We start from the raw sequence: 24,119 nt of genomic DNA, 5'->3' as shown, positions 1-24,119 counted from the left end.
TTTAGCTCAGTTCTGGGCATCTTTGAAATACCTATACAAACTTGTTCCTACCTAGTAACTTGCATCTTTGAATGAGAATCTGCTTGCTTACAGCAACGTGCTATATGTTCTGAATTCCCGAATTGGGAATCTGTGTCAAAACTTTGTTAGGAATTATGTGATCCTTACTAGCTGGAAGTAAGGGAGATCGGGCATGAAGTTATTTCTAGGAGTTGGACACATACCAAGTTTAGCTCAGTTCTGGGCATCTTTGAAATACCTATACAAACTTGTTCCTACATAGTAACTTGCATCTTTGAATGAGAATCTGCTTGCTTACAGCAACGTGCTATATGTTCTGAATGCCCGAATTGGGAATCTGTGTCAAAACATTGTTAGGAATTATGTCATCCTTACTAGCTGGAAGTAAGGGAGATGGAGCATGAAGTTATTTCTAGGAGTTGGACACATACCAAGTTTAGCTCAGTTCTGGGCATCTTTGAAATACCTATACAAACTTGTTCCTACATAGTAACTTGCAACTTTGAATGAGAATGTGCTTGCTTGCAGCAACGTGCTATATGTTCTGAATGCCCGAATAGGGAATCTGTGTCAAAACTTTGTTAGGAATTATGTGATCCTTACTAGCTGGAAGTAAGGGAGATGGGGCATGAAGTTATTTCTAGGAGTTGGACACACACCAAGTTTAGCTCAGTTCTGGGCATCTTTGAAATACCTATACAAACTTGTTCCTACCTAGTAACTTGCATCTTTGAATGAGAATGTGCTTGCTTACAGCAACGTGCTATATGTTCTGAATGCCCGAATAGGGAATCTGTGTCAAAACTTTGTTAGGAATTATGTGATCCTTACAAGCTGGAAGTAAGGGAGACGGGGCATGAAGTTATTTCTAGGAGTTGGACACATACCAAGTTTAGCTCAGTTCTGGGCATCTTTGAAATACCTATACAAACTTGTTCCTACCTAGTAACTTGCCTCTTTGAATGAGAATGTGCTTGCTTACAGCAACGTGCTATATGTTCTGAATGCCCGAATTGGGAATCTGTGTCAAAACTTTGTTAGGAATTATGTGATCCTTACTAGCTGGAAGTAAGGGAGATGGGGCATGAAGTTATTTATATGAGTTGGACACATACCAAGTTTAGCTCAGTTCTGGGCATCTTTGAAATACCTATACAAACTTGTTCCTACACAGTAACTTGCAACTTTGAATGAGAATGTGCTTGCTTACAGCAACGTGCTATATGTTCTGAATGCCCGAATTGGCAATCTGTGTCAAAACTTTGTTAGGAATTATGTGATCCTTACTAGCTGGAAGTAAGGGAGATGGGGCATGAAGTTATTTCTAGGAGTTGGAGACATACCAAGTTTAGCTCAGTTCTGGGCATCTTTGAAATACCTATACAAACTTGTTCCTACCTAGTAACTTGCAACTTTGAATGAGAATGTGCTTGCTTACAGCAACGTGCTATATGTTCTGAATGCCCGAATTGGGAATCTGTGTCAAAACTTTGTTAGGAATTATGTGATCCTTACTAGCTGGAAGTAAGGGAGATGGGGCATGAAGTTATTTCTAGGAGTTGGAGACATACCAAGTTTAGCTCAGTTCTGGGCATCTTTGAAATACCTATACAAACTTGTTCCTACCTAGTAACTTGCATCTTTGAATGAGAATCTGCTTGCTTACAGCAACGTGCTATATGTTCTGAATGCCCGAATTGGGAATCTGTGTCAAAATTTTGTTAGGAATTATGTGATCCTTACTAGCTGGAAGTAAGGGAGATGGGGCATGAAGTTATTTCTAGGAGTTGGACACATACCAAGTTTAGCTCAGTTCTGGGCATCTTTGAAATACCTGTACAAACTTGTTCCTACATAGTAACTTGCAACTTTGAATGAAAATGTGCTTGCTTACAGCAACGTGCTATATGTTCTGAATGCCCGAATTGGGAATCTGTGTCAAAACTTTGTTAGGAATTATGTGATCCTTACTAGCTGGAAGTAAGGGAGATGGGGCATGAAGTTATTTCTAGGAGTTGGACACATACCAAGTTTAGCTGAGTTCTGGGCATCTTTGAAATACCTATACAAACTTGTTCCTACATAGTAACTTGCAACTTTGAATGAGAATCTGCTTGCTTACAGCAACGTGCTATATGTTCTGAATGCCCGAATTGGGAATCTGTGTCAAAACTTTGTTAGGAATTATGTGATCCTTACTAGCTGGAAGTAAGGGAGATGGGGCATGAAGTTATTTCTAGGAGTTGGACACATACCAAGTTTAGCTCAGTTCTGGGCCTCTTTGAAATACCTATACAAACTTGTTCCTACATAGTAACTTGCATCTTTGAATGAGAATGTGCTTGCTTACAGCAACGTGCTATATGTTCTGAATGCCCGAATTGGGAATCTGAGTCAAAACTTTGTTAGGAATTATGTGATCCTTACTAGCTGGAAGTAAGGGAGATGGGGCATGAAGTTATTTCTAGGAGTTGGAGACATACCAAGTTTAGCTCAGTTCTGGGCATCTTTGAAATACCTATACAAATTTGTTCCTACCTAGTAACTTGCATCTTTGAATGAGAATGTGCTTGCTTACAGCAACGTGCTATATGTTCTGAATGCCCGAATAGGGAATCTGTGTCAAAACTGCGTTAGGAATTATGTGATCCTTACTAGCTGGAAGTAAGGGAGATGGGGCATGAAGTTATTTCTAGGAGTTGGACACATACCAAGTTTAGCTCAGTTCTGGGCATCTTTGAAATACCTATACAAACTTGTTCCTACCTAGTAACTTGCATCTTTGAATGAGAATCTGCTTGCTTACAGCAACGTGCTATATGTTCTGAATGCCCGAATTGGGAATCTGTGTCAAAACTTTGTTAGGAATTATGTGATCCTTACTAGCTGGAAGTAAGGGAGATGGGGCATGAAGTTATTTCTAGGAGTTGGACACATACCAAGTTTAGCTCAGTTCTGGGCATCTTTGAAATACCTATACAAACTTGTTCCTACCTAGTAACTTGCAACTTTGAATGAGAATGTGCTTGCTTACAGCAACGTGCTATATGTTCTGAATGCCCGAATTGGGAATCTGTGTCAAAACTTTGTTAGGAATTATGTGATCCTTACTAGCTGGAAGTAAGGGAGATGGGGCATGAAGTTATTTCTAGGAGTTGGACACATACCAAGTTTAGCTCAGTTCTGGGCATCTTTGAAATACCTATACAAACTTGTTCCTACATAGTAACTTGCAACTTTGAATGAGAATCTGCTTGCTTACAGCAACGTGCTATATGTTCTGAATGCCCGAATTGGGAATCTGTGTCAAAACTTTGTTAGGAATTATGTGATCCTTACTAGCTGGAAGTAAGGGAGATGGGGCATGAAGTTATTTCTAGGAGTTGGACACATACCAAGTTTAGCTCAGTTCTGGGCCTCTTTGAAATACCTATACAAACTTGTTCCTACATAGTAACTTGCATCTTTGAATGAGAATGTGCTTGCTTACAGCAACGTGCTATATGTTCTGAATGCCCGAATTGGGAATCTGAGTCAAAACTTTGTTAGGAATTATGTGATCCTTACTAGCTGGAAGTAAGGGAGATGGGGCATGAAGTTATTTCTAGGAGTTGGAGACATACCAAGTTTAGCTCAGTTCTGGGCATCTTTGAAATACCTATACAAATTTGTTCCTACCTAGTAACTTGCATCTTTGAATGAGAATGTGCTTGCTTACAGCAACGTGCTATATGTTCTGAATGCCCGAATAGGGAATCTGTGTCAAAACTGCGTTAGGAATTATGTGATCCTTACTAGCTGGAAGTAAGGGAGATGGGGCATGAAGTTATTTCTAGGAGTTGGACACATACCAAGTTTAGCTCAGTTCTGGGCATCTTTGAAATACCTATACAAACTTGTTCCTACCTAGTAACTTGCATCTTTGAATGAAAATGTGCTTGCTTACAGCAACGTGCTATATGTTCTGAATGCCCGAATTGGGAATCTGTGTCAAAACTTTGTTAGGAATTATGTGATCCTTACTAGCTGGAAGTAAGGGAGATGGGGCATGAAGTTATTTCTAGGAGTTGGACACATACGAAGTTTAGCTCAGTTCTGGGCATCTTTGAAATACCTAAACAAACTTGTTGCTACCTAGTAACTTGCATCTTTGAATGAGAATGTGCTTGCTTACAGCAACGTGCTATATGTTCTGAATGCCCGAATTGGGAATCTGTGTCAAAACTTTGTTAGGAATTATGTGATCCTTACTAGCTGGAAGTAAGGGAGATGGGGCATGAAGTTATTTCTAGGAGTTGGACACATACCAAGTTTAGCTCAGTTCTGGGCATCTTTGAAATACCTATACAAACTTGTTCCTACCTAGTAACTTGCATCTTTGAATGAGAATCTGCTTGCTTACAGCAACGTGCTATATGTTCTGAATGCCCGAATTGGGAATCTGTGTCAAAACTTTGTTAGGAATTATGTGATCCTTACTAGCTGGAAGTAAGGGAGATCGGGCATGAAGTTATTTCTAGGAGTTGGACACCTACCAAGTTTAGCTCAGTTCTGGGCATCTTTGAAATACCTATACAAACTTGTTCCTACATAGTAACTTGCAACTTTGAATGAGAATGTGCTTGCTTACAGCAACGTGCTATATGTTCTGAATGCCCGAATTGGGAATCTGTGTCAAAACATTGTTAGGAATTATGTCATCCTTACTAGCTGGAAGTAAGGGAGATGGAGCATGAAGTTATTTCTAGGAGTTGGACACATACCAAGTTTAGCTCAGTTCTGGGCATCTTTGAAATACCTATACAAACTTGTTCCTACATAGTAACTTGCAACTTTGAATGAGAATGTGCTTGCTTGCAGCAACGTGCTATATGTTCTGAATGCCCGAATAGGGAATCTGTGTCAAAACTTTTTTAGGAATTATGTGATCCTTACTAGCTGGAAGTAAGGGAGATGGGGCATGAAGTTATTTCTAGGAGTTGGACACATACCAAGTTTAGCTCAGTTCTGGGCATCTTTGAAATACCTATACAAACTTGTTCCTACATAGTAACTTGCATCTTTGAATGAGAATCTGCTTGCTTACAGCAACGTGCTATATGTTCTGAATGCCCGAATTGGGAATCTGTGTCAAAACATTGTTAGGAATTATGTCATCCTTACTAGCTGGAAGTAAGGGAGATGGAGCATGAAGTTATTTCTAGGAGTTGGACACATACCAAGTTTAGCTCAGTTCTGGGCATCTTTGAAATACCTATACAAACTTGTTCCTACATAGTAACTTGCAACTTTGAATGAGAATGTGCTTGCTTGCAGCAACGTGCTATATGTTCTGAATGCCCGAATAGGGAATCTGTGTCAAAACTTTGTTAGGAATTATGTGATCCTTACTAGCTGGAAGTAAGGGAGATGGGGCATGAAGGTATTTCTAGGAGTTGGACACATACCAAGTTTAGCTCAGTTCTTTGAAATACCTATACAAACTTGTTCCTACCTAGTAACTTGCATCTTTGAATGAGAATGTGCTTGCTTACAGCAACGTGCTATATGTTCTGAATGCCCGAATAGGGAATCTGTGTCAAAACTTTGTTAGGAATTATGTGATCCTTACAAGCTGGAAGTAAGGGAGACGGGGCATGAAGTTATTTCTAGGAGTTGGACACATACCAAGTTTAGCTCAGTTCTGGGCATCTTTGAAATACCTATACAAACTTGTTCCTACCTAGTAACTTGCATCTTTGAATGAGAATGTGCTTGCTTACAGCAACGTGCTATATGTTCTGAATGCCCGAATTGGGAATCTGTGTCAAAACTTTGTTAGGAATTATGTGATCCTTAGTAGCTGGAAGTAAGGGAGATGGGGCATGAAGTTATTTATATGAGTTGGACACATACCAAGTTTAGCTCAGTTCTGGGCATCTTTGAAATACCTATACAAACTTGTTCCTACACAGTAACTTGCAACTTTGAATGAGAATGTGCTTGCTTACAGCAACGTGCTATATGTTCTGAATGCCCGAAATGGCAATCTGTGTCAAAACTTTGTTAGGAATTATGTGATCCTTACTAGCTGGAAGTAAGGGAGATGGGGCATGAAGTTATTTCTAGGAGTTGGAGACATACCAAGTTTAGCTCAGTTCTGGGCATCTTTGAAATACCTATACAAACTTGTTCCTACCTAGTAACTTGCAACTTTGAATGAGAATGTGCTTGCTTACAGCAACGTGCTATATGTTCTGAATGCCCGAATTGGGAATCTGTGTCAAAACTTTGTTAGGAATTATGTGATCCTTACTAGCTGGAAGTAAGGGAGATGGGGCATGAAGTTATTTCTAGGAGTTGGAGACATACCAAGTTTAGCTCAGTTCCGGGCATCTTTGAAATACCTATACAAACTTGTTCCTACCTAGTAACTTGCATCTTTGAATGAGAATCTGCTTGCTTACAGCAACGTGCTATATGTTCTGAATGCCCGAATTGGGAATCTGTGTCAAAATTTTGTTAGGAATTATGTGATCCTTACTAGCTGGAAGTAAGGGAGATGGGGCATGAAGTTATTTCTAGGAGTTGGACACATACCAAGTTTAGCTCAGTTCTGGGCATCTTTGAAATACCTATACAAACTTGTTCCTACATAGTAACTTGCATCTATGAATGAGAATCTGCTTGCTTACAGCAACGTGCTATATGTTCTGAATGCCCGAATTGGGAATCTGTGTCAAAACTTTGTTAGGAATTATGTGATCCTTACTAGCTGGAAGTAAGGGATGTGGGGCATGAAGTTATTTCTAGGAGTTGGACACATACCAAGTTTAGCTCAGTTCTGGGCATCTTTGAAATACCTATACAAACTTGTTCCTACATAGTAACTTGCAACTTTGAATGAAAATGTGCTTGCTTACAGCAACGTGCTATATGTTCTGAATGCCCGAATTGGGAATCTGTGTCAAAACTTTGTTAGGAATTATGTGATCCTTACTAGCTGGAAGTAAGGGAGATGGGGCATGAAGTTATTTCTAGGAGTTGGACACATACCAAGTTTAGCTCAGTTCTGGGCATCTTTGAAATACCTATACAAACTTGTTCCTACATAGTAACTTGCAACTTTGAATGAGAATCTGCTTGCTTACAGCAACGTGCTATATGTTCTGAATGCCCGAATTGGGAATCTGTGTCAAAACTTTGTTAGGAATTATGTGATCCTTACTAGCTGGAAGTAAGGGAGATGGGGCATGAAGTTATCTCTAGGAGTTGGACACATACCAAGTTTAGCTCAGTTCTGGGACTCTTTGAAATACCTATACAAACTTGTTCCTACATAGTAACTTGCATCTTTGAATGAGAATGTGCTTGCTTACAGCAACGTGCTATATGTTCTGAATGCCCGAATTGGGAATCTGTGTCAAAACTTTGTTAGGAATTATGTGATCCTTACTAGCTGGAAGTAAGGGAGATGGGGCATGAAGTTATTTCTAGGAGTTGGACACATACCAAGTTTAGCTCAGTTCTGGGCATCTTTGAAATACCTATACAAACTTGTTCCTACCTAGTAACTTGCATCTTTGAATGAGAATGTGCTGGCTTACAGCAACGTGCTATATGTTCTGAATGCCCGAATAGGGAATCTGTGTCAAAACTGTGTTAGGAATTATGTGATCCTTACTAGCTGGAAGTAAGGGAGATGGGGCATGAAGTTATTTCTAGGAGTTGGACACATACCAAGTTTAGCTCAGTTCTGGGCATCTTTGAAATACCTATACAAACTTGTTCCTACCTAGTAACTTGCATCTTTGAATGAGAATCTGCTTGCTTACAGCAACGTGCTATATGTTCTGAATGCCCGAATTGGGAATCTGTGTCAAAACTTTGTTAGGAATTATGTGATCCTTACTAGATGGAAGTAAGGGAGATGGGGCATGAAGTTATTTCTAGGAGTTGGACACATACCACGTTTAGCTCAGTTCTGGGCATCTTTGAAATACCTATACAAACTTGTTCCTACATAGTAAATTGCATCTTTGAATGAGAATGTGCTTGCTTACAGCAACGTGCTATATGTTCTGAATGCCCGAATTGGGAATCTGTGTCAAAACTTTGTTAGGAATTATGTGATCCTTACTAGCTGGAAGTAAGGGAGATGGAGCATGAAGTTATTTCTAGGAGTTGGACACATACCAAGTTTAGCTCAGTTCTGGGCATCTTTGAAATACCTATACAAACTTGTTCCTACATAGTAACTTGCAACTTTGAATGAGAATGTGCTTGCTTGCAGCAACGTGCTATATGTTCTGAATGCCCGAATAGGGAATCTGTGTCAAAACTTTGTTAGGAATTATGTGATCCTTACTAGCTGGAAGTAAGGGAGACGGGGCATGAAGTTATTTCTAGGAGTTGGACACATACCAAGTTTAGCTCAGTTCTGGGCATCTTTGAAATACCTATACAAACTTGTTCCTACCTAGTAACTTGCATCTTTGAATGAGAATGTGCTTGCTTACAGCAACGTGCTATATGTTCTGAATGCCCGAATTGGGAATCTGTGTCAAAACTTTGTTAGGAATTATGTGATCCTTACTAGCTGGAAGTAAGGGAGATGGGGCATGAAGTTATTTATATGAGTTGGACACATACCAAGTTTAGCTCAGTTCTGGGCATCTTTGAAATACCTATACAAACTTGTTCCTACACAGTAACTTGCAACTTTGAATGAGAATGTGCTTTCTTACAGCAACGTGCTATATGTTCTGAATGCCCGAATTGGCAATCTGTGTCAAAACTTTGTTAGGAATTATGTGATCCTTACTAGCTGGAAGTAAGGGAGATGGGGCATGAAGTTATTTCTAGGAGTTGGAGACATACCAAGTTTACCTCAGTTCTGGGCATCTTTGAAATACCTATACAAACTTGTTCCTACCTAGTAACTTGCAACTTTGAATGAGAATGTGCTTGCTTACAGCAACGTGCTATATGTTCTGAATGCCCGAATTGGGAATCTGTGTCAAAACTTTGTTAGGAATTATGTGATCCTTACTAGCTGGAAGTAAGGGAGATGGGGCATGAAGTTATTTCTAGGAGTTGGAGACATACCAAGTTTAGCTCAATTCTGGGCATCTTTGAAATACCTATACAAACTTGTTCCTACCTAGTAACTTGCATCTTTGAATGAGAATCTGCTTGCTTACAGCAACGTGCTATATGTTCTGAATGCCCGAATTGGGAATCTGTGTCAAAATTTTGTTAGGAATTATGTGATCCTTACTAGCTGGAAGTAAGGGAGATGGGGCATGAAGTTATTTCTAGGAGTTGGACACATACCAAGTTTAGCTCAGTTCTGGGCATCTTTGAAATACCTATACAAACTTGTTCCTACATAGTAACTTGCATCTATGAATGAGAATCTGCTTGCTTACAGCAACGTGCTATATGTTCTGAATGCCCGAATTGGGAATCTGTGTCAAAACTTTGTTAGGAATTATGTGATCCTTACTAGCTGGAAGTAAGGGAGATGGGGCATGAAGTTATTTCTAGGAGGTGGACACATACCAAGTTTAGCTCAGTTCTGGGCATCTTTGAAATACCTGTACAAACTTGTTCCTACATAGTAACTTGCAACTTTGAATGAAAATGTGCTTGCTTACAGCAACGTGCTATAAGTTCTGAATGCCCGAATTGGGAATCTGTGTCAAAACTTTGTTAGGAATTATGTGATCCTTACTAGCTGGAAGTAAGGGAGATGGGGCATGAAGTTATTTCTAGGAGTTGGACACATACCAAGTTTAGCTCAGTTCTGGGCATCTTTGAAATACCTATACAAACTTGTTCCTACATAGTAACTTGCAACTTTGAATGAGAATCTGCTTGCTTACAGCAACGTGCTATATGTTCTGAATGCCCGAATTGGGAATCTGTGTCAAAACTTTGTTAGGAATTATGTGATCCTTACTAGCTGGAAGTAAGGGAGATGGGGCATGAAGTTATTTCTAGGAGTTGGACACATACCAAGTTTAGCTCAGTTCTGGGCCTCTTTGAAATACCTATACAAACTTGTTCCTACATAGTAACTTGCATCTTTGAATGAGAATGTGCTTGCTTACAGCAACGTGCTATATGTTCTGAATGCCCGAATTGGGAATCTGAGTCAAAACTTTGTTAGGAATTATGTGATCCTTACTAGCTGGAAGTAAGGGAGATGGGGCATGAAGTTATTTCTAGGAGTTGGAGACATACCAAGTTTAGCTCAGTTCTGGGCATCTTTGAAATACCTATACAAATTTGTTCCTACCTAGTTACTTGCATCTTTGAATGAGAATGTGCTTGCTTACAGCAACGTGCTATATGTTCTGAATGCCCGAATAGGGAATCTGTGTCAAAACTGCGTTAGGAATTATGTGATCCTTACTAGCTGGAAGTAAGGGAGATGGGGCATGAAGTTATTTCTAGGAGTTGGACACATACCAAGTTTAGCTCAGTTCTGGGCATCTTTGAAATACCTATACAAACTTGTTCCTACCTAGTAACTTGCATCTTTGAATGAGATTCTGCTTGCTTACAGCAACGTGCTATATGTTCTGAATGCCCGAATTGGGAATCTGTGTCAAAACTTTGTTAGGAATTATGTGATCCTTACTAGATGGAAGTAAGGGAGATGGGGCATGAAGTTATTTCTAGGAGTTGGAGACATACCAAGTTTAGCTCAGTTCTGGGCATCTTTGAAATACCTATACAAACTTGTTGCTACCTAGTAACTTGCATCTTTGAATGAGAATGTGCTTGCTTACAGCAACGTGCTATATGTTCTGAATGCCCGAATTGGGAATCTGTGTCAAAACTTTGTTAGGAATTATGTGATCCTTACTAGCTGGAAGTAAGGGAGATGGGGCATGAAGTTATTTCTAGGAGTTGGACACATACCAAGTTTAGCTCAGTTCTGGGCATCTTTGAAATACCTATACAAATTTGTTCCTACCTAGTTACTTGCATCTTTGAATGAGAATGTGCTTGCTTACAGCAACGTGCTATATGTTCTGAATGCCCGAATAGGGAATCTGTGTCAAAACTGCGTTAGGAATTATGTGATCCTTACTAGCTGGAAGTAAGGGAGATGGGGCATGAAGTTATTTCTAGGAGTTGGACACATACCAAGTTTAGCTCAGTTCTGGGCATCTTTGAAATACCTATACAAACTTGTTCCTACCTAGTAACTTGCATCTTTGAATGAGATTCTGCTTGCTTACAGCAACGTGCTATATGTTCTGAATGCCCGAATTGGGAATCTGTGTCAAAACTTTGTTAGGAATTATGTGATCCTTACTAGATGGAAGTAAGGGAGATGGGGCATGAAGTTATTTCTAGGAGTTGGAGACATACCAAGTTTAGCTCAGTTCTGGGCATCTTTGAAATACCTATACAAACTTGTTGCTACCTAGTAACTTGCATCTTTGAATGAGAATGTGCTTGCTTACAGCAACGTGCTATATGTTCTGAATGCCCGAATTGGGAATCTGTGTCAAAACTTTGTTAGGAATTATGTGATCCTTACTAGCTGGAAGTAAGGGAGATGGGGCATGAAGTTATTTCTAGGAGTTGGACACATACCAAGTTTAGCTCAGTTCTGGGCATCTTTGAAATACCTATACAAACTTGTTCCTACCTAGTAACTTGCATCTTTGAATGAGAATCTGCTTGCTTACAGCAACGTGCTATATGTTCTGAATGCCCGAATTGGGAATCTGTGTCAAAACTTTGTTAGGAATTATGTGATCCTTACTAGCTGGAAGTAAGGGAGATCGGGCATGAAGTTACTTCTAGGAGTTGGACACATACCAAGTTTAGCTCAGTTCTGGGCATCTTTGAAATACCTATACAAACTTGTTCCTACATAGTAACTTGCATCTTTGAATGAGAATGTGCTTGCTTACAGCAACGTGCTATATGTTCTGAATGCCCGAATTGGGAATCTGAGTCAAAACTTTGTTAGGAATTATGTGATCCTTACTAGCTGGAAGTAAGGGAGATGGGGCATGAAGTTATTTCTAGGAGTTGGAGACATACCAAGTTTAGCTCAGTTCTGGGCATCTTTGAAATACCTATACAAATTTGTTCCTACCTAGTAACTTGCATCTTTGAATGAGAATGTGCTTGCTTACAGCAACGTGCTATATGTTCTGAATGCCCGAATAGGGAATCTGTGTCAAAACTGCGTTAGGAATTATGTGATCCTTACTAGCTGGAAGTAAGGGAGATGGGGCATGAAGTTATTTCTAGGAGTTGGACACATACCAAGTTTAGCTCAGTTCTGGGCATCTTTGAAATACCTATACAAACTTGTTCCTACCTAGTAACTTGCATCTTTGAATGAGATTCTGCTTGCTTACAGCAACGTGCTATATGTTCTGAATGCCCGAATTGGGATCTGTGTCAAAACTTTGTTAGGAATTATGTGATCCTTACTAGCTGGAAGTAAGGGAGATGGGGCATGAAGTTATTTCTAGGAGTTGGACACATACGAAGTTTAGCTCAGTTCTGGGCATCTTTGATATACCTATACAAACTTGTTGCTACCTAGTAACTTGCATCTTTGAATGAGAATGTGCTTGCTTACAGCAACGTGCTATATGTTCTGAATGCCCGAATTGGGAATCTGTGTCAAAACTTTGTTAGGAATTATGTGATCCTTACTAGCTGGAAGTAAGGGAGATGGGGCATGAAGTTATTTCTAGGAGTTGGACACATACCAAGTTTAGCTCAGTTCTGGGCATCTTTGAAATACCTATACAAACTTGTTCCTACCTAGTAACTTGCATCTTTGAATGAGAATCTGCTTGCTTACAGCAACGTGCTATATGTTCTGAATGCCCGAATTGGGAATCTGTGTCAAAACTTTGTTAGGAATTATGTGATCCTTACTAGCTGGAAGTAAGGGAGATCGGGCATGAAGTTATTTCTAGGAGTTGGACACCTACCAGGTTTAGCTCAGTTCTGGGCATCTTTGAAATACCTATACAAACTTGTTCCTACATAGTAACTTGCAACTTTGAATGAGAATGTGCTTGCTTACAGCAACGTGCTATATGTTCTGAATGCCCGAATTGGGAATCTGTGTCAAAACATTGTTAGGAATTATGTCATCCTTACTAGCTGGAAGTAAGGGAGATGGAGCATGAAGTTATTTCTAGGAGTTGGACACATACCAAGTTTAGCTCAGTTCTGGGCATCTTTGAAATACCTATACAAACTTGTTCCTACATAGTAACTTGCAACTTTGAATGAGAATGTGCTTGCTTGCAGCAACGTGCTATATGTTCTGAATGCCCGAATAGGGAATCTGTGTCAAAACTTTGTTAGGAATTATGTGATCCTTACTAGCTGGAAGTAAGGGAGATGGGGCATGAAGTTATTTCTAGGAGTTGGACACATACGAAGTTTAGCTCAGTTCTGGGCATCTTTGAAATACCTATACAAACTTGTTGCTACCTAGTAACTTGCATCTTTGAATGAGAATGTGCTTGCTTACAGCAACGTGCTATATGTTCTGAATGCCCGAATTGGGAATCTGTGTCAAAACTTTGTTAGGAATTATGTGATCCTTACTAGCTGGAAGTAAGGGAGATGGGGCATGAAGTTATTTCTAGGAGTTGGACACATACCAAGTTTAGCTCAGTTCTGGGCATCTTTGAAATACCTATACAAACTTGTTCCTACCTAGTAACTTGCATCTTTGAATGAGAATCTGCTTGCTTACAGCAACGTGCTATATGTTCTGAATGCCCGAATTGGGAATCTGTGTCAAAACTTTGTTAGGAATTATGTGATCCTTACTAGCTGGAAGTAAGGGAGATCGGGCATGAAGTTATTTCTAGGAGTTGGACACCTACCAAGTTTAGCTCAGTTCTGGGCATCTTTGAAATACCTATACAAACTTGTTCCTACATAGTAACTTGCAACTTTGAATGAGAATGTGCTTGCTTGCAGCAACGTGCTATATGTTCTGAATGCCCGAATAGGGAATCTGTGTCAAAACTTTTTTAGGAATTATGTGATCCTTACTAGCTGGAAGTAAGGGAGATGGGGCATGAAGTTATTTCTAGGAGTTGGACACATACCAAGTTTAGCTCAGTTCTGGGCATCTTTGAAATACCTATACAAACTTGTTCCTACATAGTAACTTGCATCTTTGAATGAGAATCTGCTTGCTTACAGCAACGTGCTATATGTTCTGAATGCCCGAATTGGGAATCTGTGTCAAAACATTGTTAGGAATTATGTCATCCTTACTAGCTGGAAGTAAGGGAGATGGAGCATGAAGTTATTTCTAGGAGTTGGACACATACCAAGTTTAGCTCAGTTCTGGGCATCTTTGAAATACCTATACAAACTTGTTCCTACATAGTAACTTGCAACTTTGAATGAGAATGTGCTTGCTTGCAGCAACGTGCTATATGTTCTGAATGCCCGAATAGGGAATCTGTGTCAAAACTTTGTTAGGAATTATGTGATCCTTACTAGCTGGAAGTAAGGGAGATGGGGCATGAAGTTATTTCTAGGAGTTGGACACATACCAAGTTTAGCTCAGTTCTTTGAAATACCTATACAAACTTGTTCCTACCTAGTAACTTGCATCTTTGAATGAGAATGTGCTTGCTTACAGCAACGTGCTATATGTTCTGAATGCCCGAATAGGGAATCTGTGTCAAAACTTTGTTAGGAATTATGTGATCCTTACAAGCTGGAAGTAAGGGAGACGGGGCATGAAGTTATTTCTAGGAGTTGGACACATACCAAGTTTAGCTCAGTTCTGGGCATCTTTGAAATACCTATACAAACTTGTTCCTACCTAGTAACTTGCATCTTTGAAAGAGAATGTGCTTGCTTACAGCAACGTGCTATATGTTCTGAATGCCCGAATTGGGAATCTGTGTCAAAACTTTGTTAGGAATTATGTGATCCTTACTAGCTGGAAGTAAGGGAGATGGGGCATGAAGTTATTTATATGAGTTGGACACATACCAAGTTTAGCTCAGTTCTGGGCATCTTTGAAATACCTATACAAACTTGTTCCTACACAGTAACTTGCAACTTTGAATGAGAATGTGCTTGCTTACAGCAACGTGCTATATGTTCTGAATGCCCGAATTGGCAATCTGTGTCAAAACTTTGTTAGGAATTATGTGATCCTTACTAGCTGGAAGTAAGGGAGATGGGGCATGAAGTTATTTCTAGGAGTTGGAGACATACCAAGTTTAGCTCAGTTCTGGGCATCTTTGAAATACCTATACAAACTTTTTCCTACCTAGTAACTTGCAACTTTGAATGAGAATGTGCTTGCTTACAGCAACGTGCTATATGTTCTGAATGCCCGAATTGGGAATCTGTGTCAAAACTTTGTTAGGAATTATGTGATCCTTACTAGCTGGAAGTAAGGGAGATGGGGCATGAAGTTATTTCTAGGAGTTGGAGACATACCAAGTTTAGCTCAGTTCTGGGCATCTTTGAAATACCTATACAAACTTGTTCCTACCTAGTAACTTGCATCTTTGAATGAGAATCTGCTTGCTTACAGCAACGTGCTATATGTTCTGAATGCCCGAATTGGGAATCTGTGTCAAAATTTTGTTAGGAATTATGTGATCCTTACTAGCTGGAAGTAAGGGAGATGGGGCATGAAGTTATTTCTAGGAGTTGGACACATACCAAGTTTAGCTCAGTTCTGGGCATCTTTGAAATACCTATACAAACTTGTTCCTACATAGTAACTTGCATCTATGAATGAGAATCTGCTTGCTTACAGCAACGTGCTATATGTTCTGAATGCCCGAATTGGGAATCTGTGTCAAAACTTTGTTAGGAATTATGTGATCCTTACTAGCTGGAAGTAAGGGAGATGGGGCATGAAGTTATTTCTAGGAGTTGGACACATACCAAGTTTAGCTCAGTTCTGGGCATCTTTGAAATACCTGTACAAACTTGTTCCTACATAGTAACTTGCAACTTTGAATGAAAATGTGCTTGCTTACAGCAACGTGCTATATGTTCTGAATGCCCGAATTGGGAATCTGTGTCAAAACTTTGTTAGGAATTATGTGATCCTTACTAGCTGGAAGTAAGGGAGATGGGGCATGAAGTTGTTTCTAGGAGTTGGACACATACCAAGTTTAGCTCAGTTCTGGGCATCTTTGAAATACCTATACAAACTTGTTCCTACATAGTAACTTGCAACTTTGAATGAGAATCTGCTTGCTTACAGCAACGTGCTATATGTTCTGAATGCCCGAATTGGGAATCTGTGTCAAAACTTTGTTAGGAATTATGTGATCCTTACTAGCTGGAAGTAAGGGAGATGGGGCATGAAGTTATCTCTAGGAGTTGGACACATACCAAGTTTAGCTCAGTTCTGGGACTCTTTGAAATACCTATACAAACTTGTTCCTACATAGTAACTTGCATCTTTGAATGAGAATGTGCTTGCTTACAGCAACGTGCTATATGTTCTGAATGCCCGAATTGGGAATCTGTGTCAAAACTTTGTTAGGAATTATGTGATCCTTACTAGCTGGAAGTAAGGGAGATGGGGCATGAAGTTATTTCTAGGAGTTGGACACATACCAAGTTTAGCTCAGTTCTGGGCATCTTTGAAATACCTATACAAACTTGTTCCTACCTAGTAACTTGCATCTTTGAATGAGAATGTGCTTGCTTACAGCAACGTGCTATATGTTCTGAATGCCCGAATAGGGAATCTGTGTCAAAACTGTGTTAGGAATTATGTGATCCTTACTAGCTGGAAGTAAGGGAGATGGGGCATGAAGTTATTTCTAGGAGTTGGACACATACCAAGTTTAGCTCAGTTCTGGGCATCTTTGAAATACCTATACAAACTTGTTCCTACCTAGTAACTTGCATCTTTGAATGAGAATCTGCTTGCTTACAGCAACGTGCTATATGTTCTGAATGCCCAAATTGGGAATCTGTGTCAAAACTTTGTTAGGAATTATGTGATCCTTACTAGATGGAAGTAAGGGAGATGGGGCATGAAGTTATTTCTAGGAGTTGGACACATACCAAGTTTAGCTCAGTTCTGGGCATCTTTGAAATACCTATACAAACTTGTTCCTACATAGTAACTTGCATCTTTGAATGAGAATGTGCTTGCTTACAGCAACGTGCTATATGTTCTGAATGCCAGAATTGGGAATCTGTGTCAAAACTTTGTTAGGAATTATGTGATCCTTACTAGCTGGAAGTAAGGGAGATGGGGCATGAAGTTGTTTCTAGGAGTTGGACACATACCAAGTTTAGCTCAGTTCTGGGCATCTTTGAAATACCTATACAAACTTGTTCCTACATAGAAACTTGCAACTTTGAATGAGAATCTGCTTGCTTACAGCAACGTGCTATATGTTCTGAATGCCCGAATTGGGAATCTGTGTCAAAACTTTGTTAGGAATTATGTGATCCTTACTAGCTGGAAGTAAGGGAGATGGGGCATGAAGTTATTTCTAGAAGTTGGACACATACCAAGTTTAGCTCAGTTCTGGGCATCTTTGAAATACCTATACAAACTTGTTCCTACCTAGTAACTTGCATCTTTGAATGAGAATCTGCTTGCTTACAGCAACGTGCTATATGTTCTGAATGCCCGAATTGGGAATCTGTGTCAAAACTTTGTTAGGAATTATGTGATCCTTACTAGCTGGAAGTAAGGGAGATGGGGCATGAAGTTATTTCTAGGAGTTGGACACATACCAAGTTTAGCTCAGTTCTGGGCATCTTTGAAATACCTATACAAACTTGTTCCTACATAGTAACTTGCAACTTTGAATGAAAATGTGCTTGCTTACAGCAACGTGCTATATGTTCTTAATGCCCGAATAGGGAATCTGTGTCAAAACTTTGTTAGGAATTATGTGATCCTTACAAGCTGGAAGTAAGGGAGATGGGGCATGAAGTTATTTCTAGGAGTTGGACACATACCAAGTTTAGCTCAGTTCTGGGCATCTTTGAAATACCTATACAAACTTGTTCCTACCTAGTAACTTGCATCATTGAATGAGAATGTGCTTGCTTACAGCAACGTGCTATATGTTCTGAATGCCCGAATTGGGAATCTGTGTCAAATCTTTGTTAGGAATTATGTGATCCTTACTAGCTGGAAGTAAGGGAGATGGGGCATGAAGTTATTTATATGAGTTGGACACATACCAAGTTTAGCTCAGTTCTGGGCATCTTTGAAATACCTATACAAACTTGTTCCTACACAGTAACTTGCAACTTTGAATGAGAATGTGCTTGCTTACAGCAACGTGCTATATGTTCTGAATGCCCGAATTGGCAATCTGTGTCAAAACTTTGTTAGGAATTATGTGATCCTTACTAGCTGGAAGTAAGGGAGATGGGGCATGAAGTTATTTCTAGGAGTTGGACACATACCAAGTTTAGCTCAGTTCTGGGCATCTTTGAAATACCTATACAAACTTGTTCCTACCTAGTAACTTGCAACTTTGAATGAGAATGTGCTTGCTTACAGCAACGTGCTATATGTTCTGAATGCCCGAATTGGGAATCTGTGTCAAAACTTTGTTAGGAATTATGTGATCCTTACTAGCTGGAAGTAAGGGAGATGGGGCATGAAGTTATTTCTAGGAGTTGGAGACATACCAAGTTTAGCTCAGTTCTGGGCATCTTTGAAATACCTATACAAACTTGTTGCTACCTAGTAACTTGCATCTTTGAATGAGAATCTGCTTGCTTACAGCAACGTGCTATATGTTCTGAATGCCCGAATTGGGAATCTGTGTCAAAACTTTGTTAGGAATTATGTGATCCTTACTAGCTAGAAGTAAGGGAGATGGGGCATGAAGTTATTTCTAGGAGTTGGACACATACCAAGTTTAGCTCAGTTCTGGGCATCTTTGAAATACCTGTACAAACTTGTTCCTACATAGTAACTTGCAACTTTGAATGAGAATGTGCTTGCTTGCAGCAACGTGCTATATGTTCTGAATGCCCGAATAGGGAATCTGTGTCAAAACTTTGTTAGGAATTATGTGATCCTTACTAGCTGGAAGTAAGGGAGATGGTGCATGAAGTTATTTCTAGGAGTTGGACACATACCAAGTTTAGCTCAGTTCTGGGCATCTTTGAAATACCTATACAAACTTGTTCCTACCTAGTAACTTGCATCTTTGAATGAGAATGTGCTTGCTTACAGCAACGTGCTATATGTTCTGAATGCCCGAATAGGGAATCTGTGTCAAAACTTTGTTAGGAATTATGTGATCCTTACAAGCTGGAAGTAAGGGAGACGGGGCATGAAGTTATTTCTAGGAGTTGGACACATACCAAGTTTAGCTCAGTTCTGGGCATCTTTGAAATACCTATACAAACTTGTTCCTACCTAGTAACTTGCATCTTTGAATGAGAATGTGCTTGCTTACAGCAACGTGCTATATGTTCTGAATGCCCGAATTGGGAATCTGTGTCAAAACTTTGTTAGGAATTATGTGATCCTTACTAGCTGGAAGTAAGGGAGATGGGGCATGAAGTTATTTCTAGGAGTTGGACACATACCAAGTTTAGCTCAGTTCTGGGCATCTTTGAAATACCTATACAAACTTGTTCCTACACAGTAACTTGCAACTTTGAATGAGAATGTGCTTGCTTACAGCAACGTGCTATATGTTCTGAATGCCCGAATTGGCAATCTGTGTCAAAACTTTGTTAGGAATTATGTGATCCTTACTAGCTGGAAGTAAGGGAGATGGGGCATGAAGTTATTTCTAGGAGTTGGAGACATACCAAGTTTAGCTCAGTTCTGGGCATCTTTGAAATACCTATACAAACTTGTTCCTACCTAGTAACTTGCAACTTTGAATGAGAATGTGCTTGCTTACAGCAACGTGCTATATGTTCTGAATGCCCGAATTGGGAATCTGTGTCAAAACTTTGTTAGGAATTATGTGATCCTTACTAGCTGGAAGTAAGGGAGATGGGGCATGAAGTTATTTCTAGGAGTTGGACACATACCAAGTTTAGCTCAGTTCTGGGCATCTTTGAAATACCTATACAAACTTGTTCCTACCTAGTAACTTGCATCTTTGAATGAGAATCTGCTTGCTTACAGCAACGTGCTATATGTTCTGAATGCCCGAATTGGGAATCTGTGTCAAAACTTTGTTAGGAATTATGTGATCCTTACTAGCTGGAAGTAAGGGAGATCGGGAATGAAGTTATTTCTAGGAGTTGGACACATACCAAGTTTAGCTCAGTTCTGGGCATCTTTGAAATACCTATACAAACTTGTTCCTACATAGTAACTTGCATCTTTGAATGAGAATCTGCTTGCTTACAGCAACGTGCTATATGTTCTGAATGCCCGAATTGGGAATCTGTGTCAAAACATTGTTAGGAATTATGTCATCCTTACTAGCTGGAAGTAAGGGAGATGGAGCATGAAGTTATTTCTAGGAGTTGGACACATACCAAGTTTAGCTCAGTTCTGGGCATCTTTGAAATACCTATACAAACTTGTTCCTACATAGTAACTTGCAACTTTGAATGAGAATGTGCTTGCTTGCAGCAACGTGCTATATGTTCTGAATGCCCGAATAGGGAATCTGTGTCAAAACTTTGTTAGGAATTATGTGATCCTTACTAGCTGGAAGTAAGGGAGATGGGGCATGAAGTTATTTCTAGGAGTTGGACACATACCAAGTTTAGCTCAGTTCTGGGCATCTTTGAAATACCTATACAAACTTGTTCCTACCTAGTAACTTGCATCTTTGAATGAGAATGTGCTTGCTTACAGCAACGTGCTATATGTTCTGAATGCCCGAATAGGGAATCTGTGTCAAAACTTTGTTAGGAATTATGTGATCCTTACTAGCTGGAAGTAAGGGAGATGGGGCATGAAGTTATTTCTAGGAGTTGGAGACATACCAAGTTTAGCTCAGTTCTGGGCATCTTTGAAATACCTATACAAACTTGTTCCTACCTAGTAACTTGCATCTTTGAATGAGAATCTGCTTGCTTACAGCAACGTGCTACATGTTCTGAATGCCCGAATTGGGAATCTGTGTCAAAATTTTGTTAGGAATTATGTGATCCTTACTAGCTGGAAGTAAGGGAGATGGGGCATGAAGTTATTTCTAGGAGTTGGACACATACCAAGTTTAGCTCAGTTCTGGGCATCTTTGAAATACCTATACAAACTTGTTCCTACATAGTAACTTGCATCTATGAATGAGAATCTGCTTGCTTACAGCAACGTGCTATATGTTCTGAATGCCCGAATTGGGAATCTGTGTCAAAACTTTGTTAGGAATTATGTGATCCTTACTAGCTGGAAGTAAGGGAGATGGGGCATGAAGTTATTTCTAGGAGTTGGACACATACCAAGTTTAGCTCAGTTCTGGGCATCTTTGAAATACCTGTACAAACTTGTTCCTACATAGTAACTTGCAACTTTGAATGAAAATGTGCTTGCTTACAGCAACGTGCTATATGTTCTGAATGCCCGAATTGGGAATCTGTGTCAAAACTTTGTTAGGAATTATGTGATCCTTACTAGCTGGAAGTAAGGGAGATGGGGCATGAAGTTATTTCTAGGAGTTGGACACATACCAAGTTTAGCTCAGTTCTGGGCATCTTTGAAATACCTATACAAACTTGTTCCTACATAGTAACTTGCAACTTTGAATGAGAATCTGCTTGCTTACAGCAACGTGCTATATGTTCTGAATGCCCGAATTGGGAATCTGTGTCAAAACTTTGTTAGGAATTATGTGATCCTTACTAGCTGGAAGTAAGGGAGATGGGGCATGAAGTTATTTCTAGGAGTTGGACACATACCAAGTTTAGCTCAGTTCTGGGACTCTTTGAAATACCTATACAAACTTGTTCCTACATAGTAACTTGCATCTTTGAATGAGAATGTGCTTGCTTACAGCAACGTGCTATATGTTCTGAATGCCCGAATTGGGAATCTGTGTCAAAATTTTGTTAGGAATTATGTGATCCTTACTAGCTGGAAGTAAGGGAGATGGGGCATGAAGTTATTTCTAGGAGTTGGACACATACCAAGTTTAGCTCAGTTCTGGGCATCTTTGAAATACCTATACAAACTTGTTCCTACCTAGTAACTTGCATCTTTGAATGAGAATGTGCTTGCTTACAGCAACGTGCTATATGTTCTGAATGCCCGAATAGGGAATCTGTGTCAAAACTGTGTTAGGAATTATGTGATCCTTACTAGCTGGAAGTAAGGGAGATGGGGCATGAAGTTATTTCTAGGAGTTGGACACATACCAAGTTTAGCTCAGTTCTGGGCATCTTTGAAATACCTATACAAACTTGTTCCTACCTAGTAACTTGCATCTTTGAATGAGAATCTGCTTGCTTACAGCAACGTGCTATATGTTCTGAATGCCCGAATTGGGAATCTGTGTCAAAACTTTGTTAGGAATTATGTGATCCTTACTAGCTGGAAGTAAGGGAGATGGGGCATGAAGTTATTTCTAGGAGTTGGACACATACCAAGTTTAGCTCAGTTCTGGGCATCTTTGAAATACCTATACAAACTTGTTCCTACATAGTAACTTGCATCTTTGAATGAGAATGTGCTTGCTTACAGCAACGTGCTATATGTTCTGAATGCCCGAATTGGGAATCTGTGTCAAAACTTTGTTAGGAATTATGTGATCCTTACTAGCTGGAAGTAAGGGAGATGGGGCATGAAGTTGTTTCTAGGAGTTGGACACATACCAAGTTTAGCTCAGTTCTGGGCATCTTTGAAATACCTATACAAACTTGTTCCTACATAGTAACTTGCAACTTTGAATGAGAATCTGCTTGCTTACAGCAACGTGCTATATGTTCTGAATGCCCGAATTGGGAATCTGTGTCAAAACTTTGTTAGGAATTATGTGATCCTTACTAGCTGGAAGTAAGGGAGATGGGGCATGAAGTTATTTCTAGGAGTTGGAGACATACCAAGTTTAGCTCAGTTCTGGGCATCTTTGAAATACCTATACAAACTTGTTCCTACCTAGTAACTTGCATCTTTGAATGAGAATCTGCTTGCTTACAGCAACGTGCTATATGTTCTGAATGCCCGAATTGGGAATCTGTGTCAAAACTTTGTTAGGAATTATGTGATCCTTACTAGCTGGAAGTAAGGGAGATGGGGCATGAAGTTATTTCTAGGAGTTGGACACATACCAAGTTTAGCTCAGTTCTGGGCATCTTTGAAATACCTATACAAACTTGTTCCTACATAGTAACTTGCAACTTTGAATGAAAATGTGCTTGCTTACAGCAACGTGCTATATGTTCTGAATGCCCGAATAGGGAATCTGTGTCAAAACTTTGTTAGGAATTATGTGATCCTTACAAGCTGGAAGTAAGGGAGATGGGGCATGAAGTTATTTCTAGGAGTTGGACACATACCAAGTTTAGCTCAGTTCTGGGCATCTTTGAAATACCTATACAAACTTGTTCCTACCTAGTAACTTGCATCTTTGAATGAGAATGTGCTTGCTTACAGCAACGTGCTATATGTTCTGAATGCCCGAATTGGGAATCTGTGTCAAATCTTTGTTAGGAATTATGTGATCCTTACTAGCTGGAAGTAAGGGAGATGGGGCATGAAGTTATTTATATGAGTTGGACACATACCAAGTTTAGCTCAGTTCTGGGCATCTTTGAAATACCTATACAAACTTGTTCCTACACAGTAACTTGCAACTTTGAATGAGAATGTGCTTGCTTACAGCAACGTGCTATATGTTCTGAATGCCCGAATTGGCAATCTGTGTCAAAACTTTGTTAGGAATTATGTGATCCTTACTAGCTGGAAGTAAGGGAGATGGGGCATGAAGTTATTTCTAGGAGTTGGACACATACCAAGTTTAGCTCAGTTCTGGGCATCTTTGAAATACCTATACAAACTTGTTCCTACCTAGTAACTTGCAACTTTGAATGAGAATGTGCTTGCTTACAGCAACGTGCTATATGTTCTGAATGCCCGAATTGGGAATCTGTGTCAAAACTTTGTTAGGAATTATGTGATCCTTACTAGCTGGAAGTAAGGGAGATGGGGCATG

Source organism: Diceros bicornis, unplaced genomic scaffold, assembly GCF_020826845.1.
Source record: "Diceros bicornis minor isolate mBicDic1 unplaced genomic scaffold, mDicBic1.mat.cur scaffold_56_ctg1, whole genome shotgun sequence".
Lineage (NCBI taxonomy): Eukaryota > Metazoa > Chordata > Mammalia > Perissodactyla > Rhinocerotidae > Diceros > Diceros bicornis.
This window is presented reverse-complemented; position numbering follows the sequence as displayed.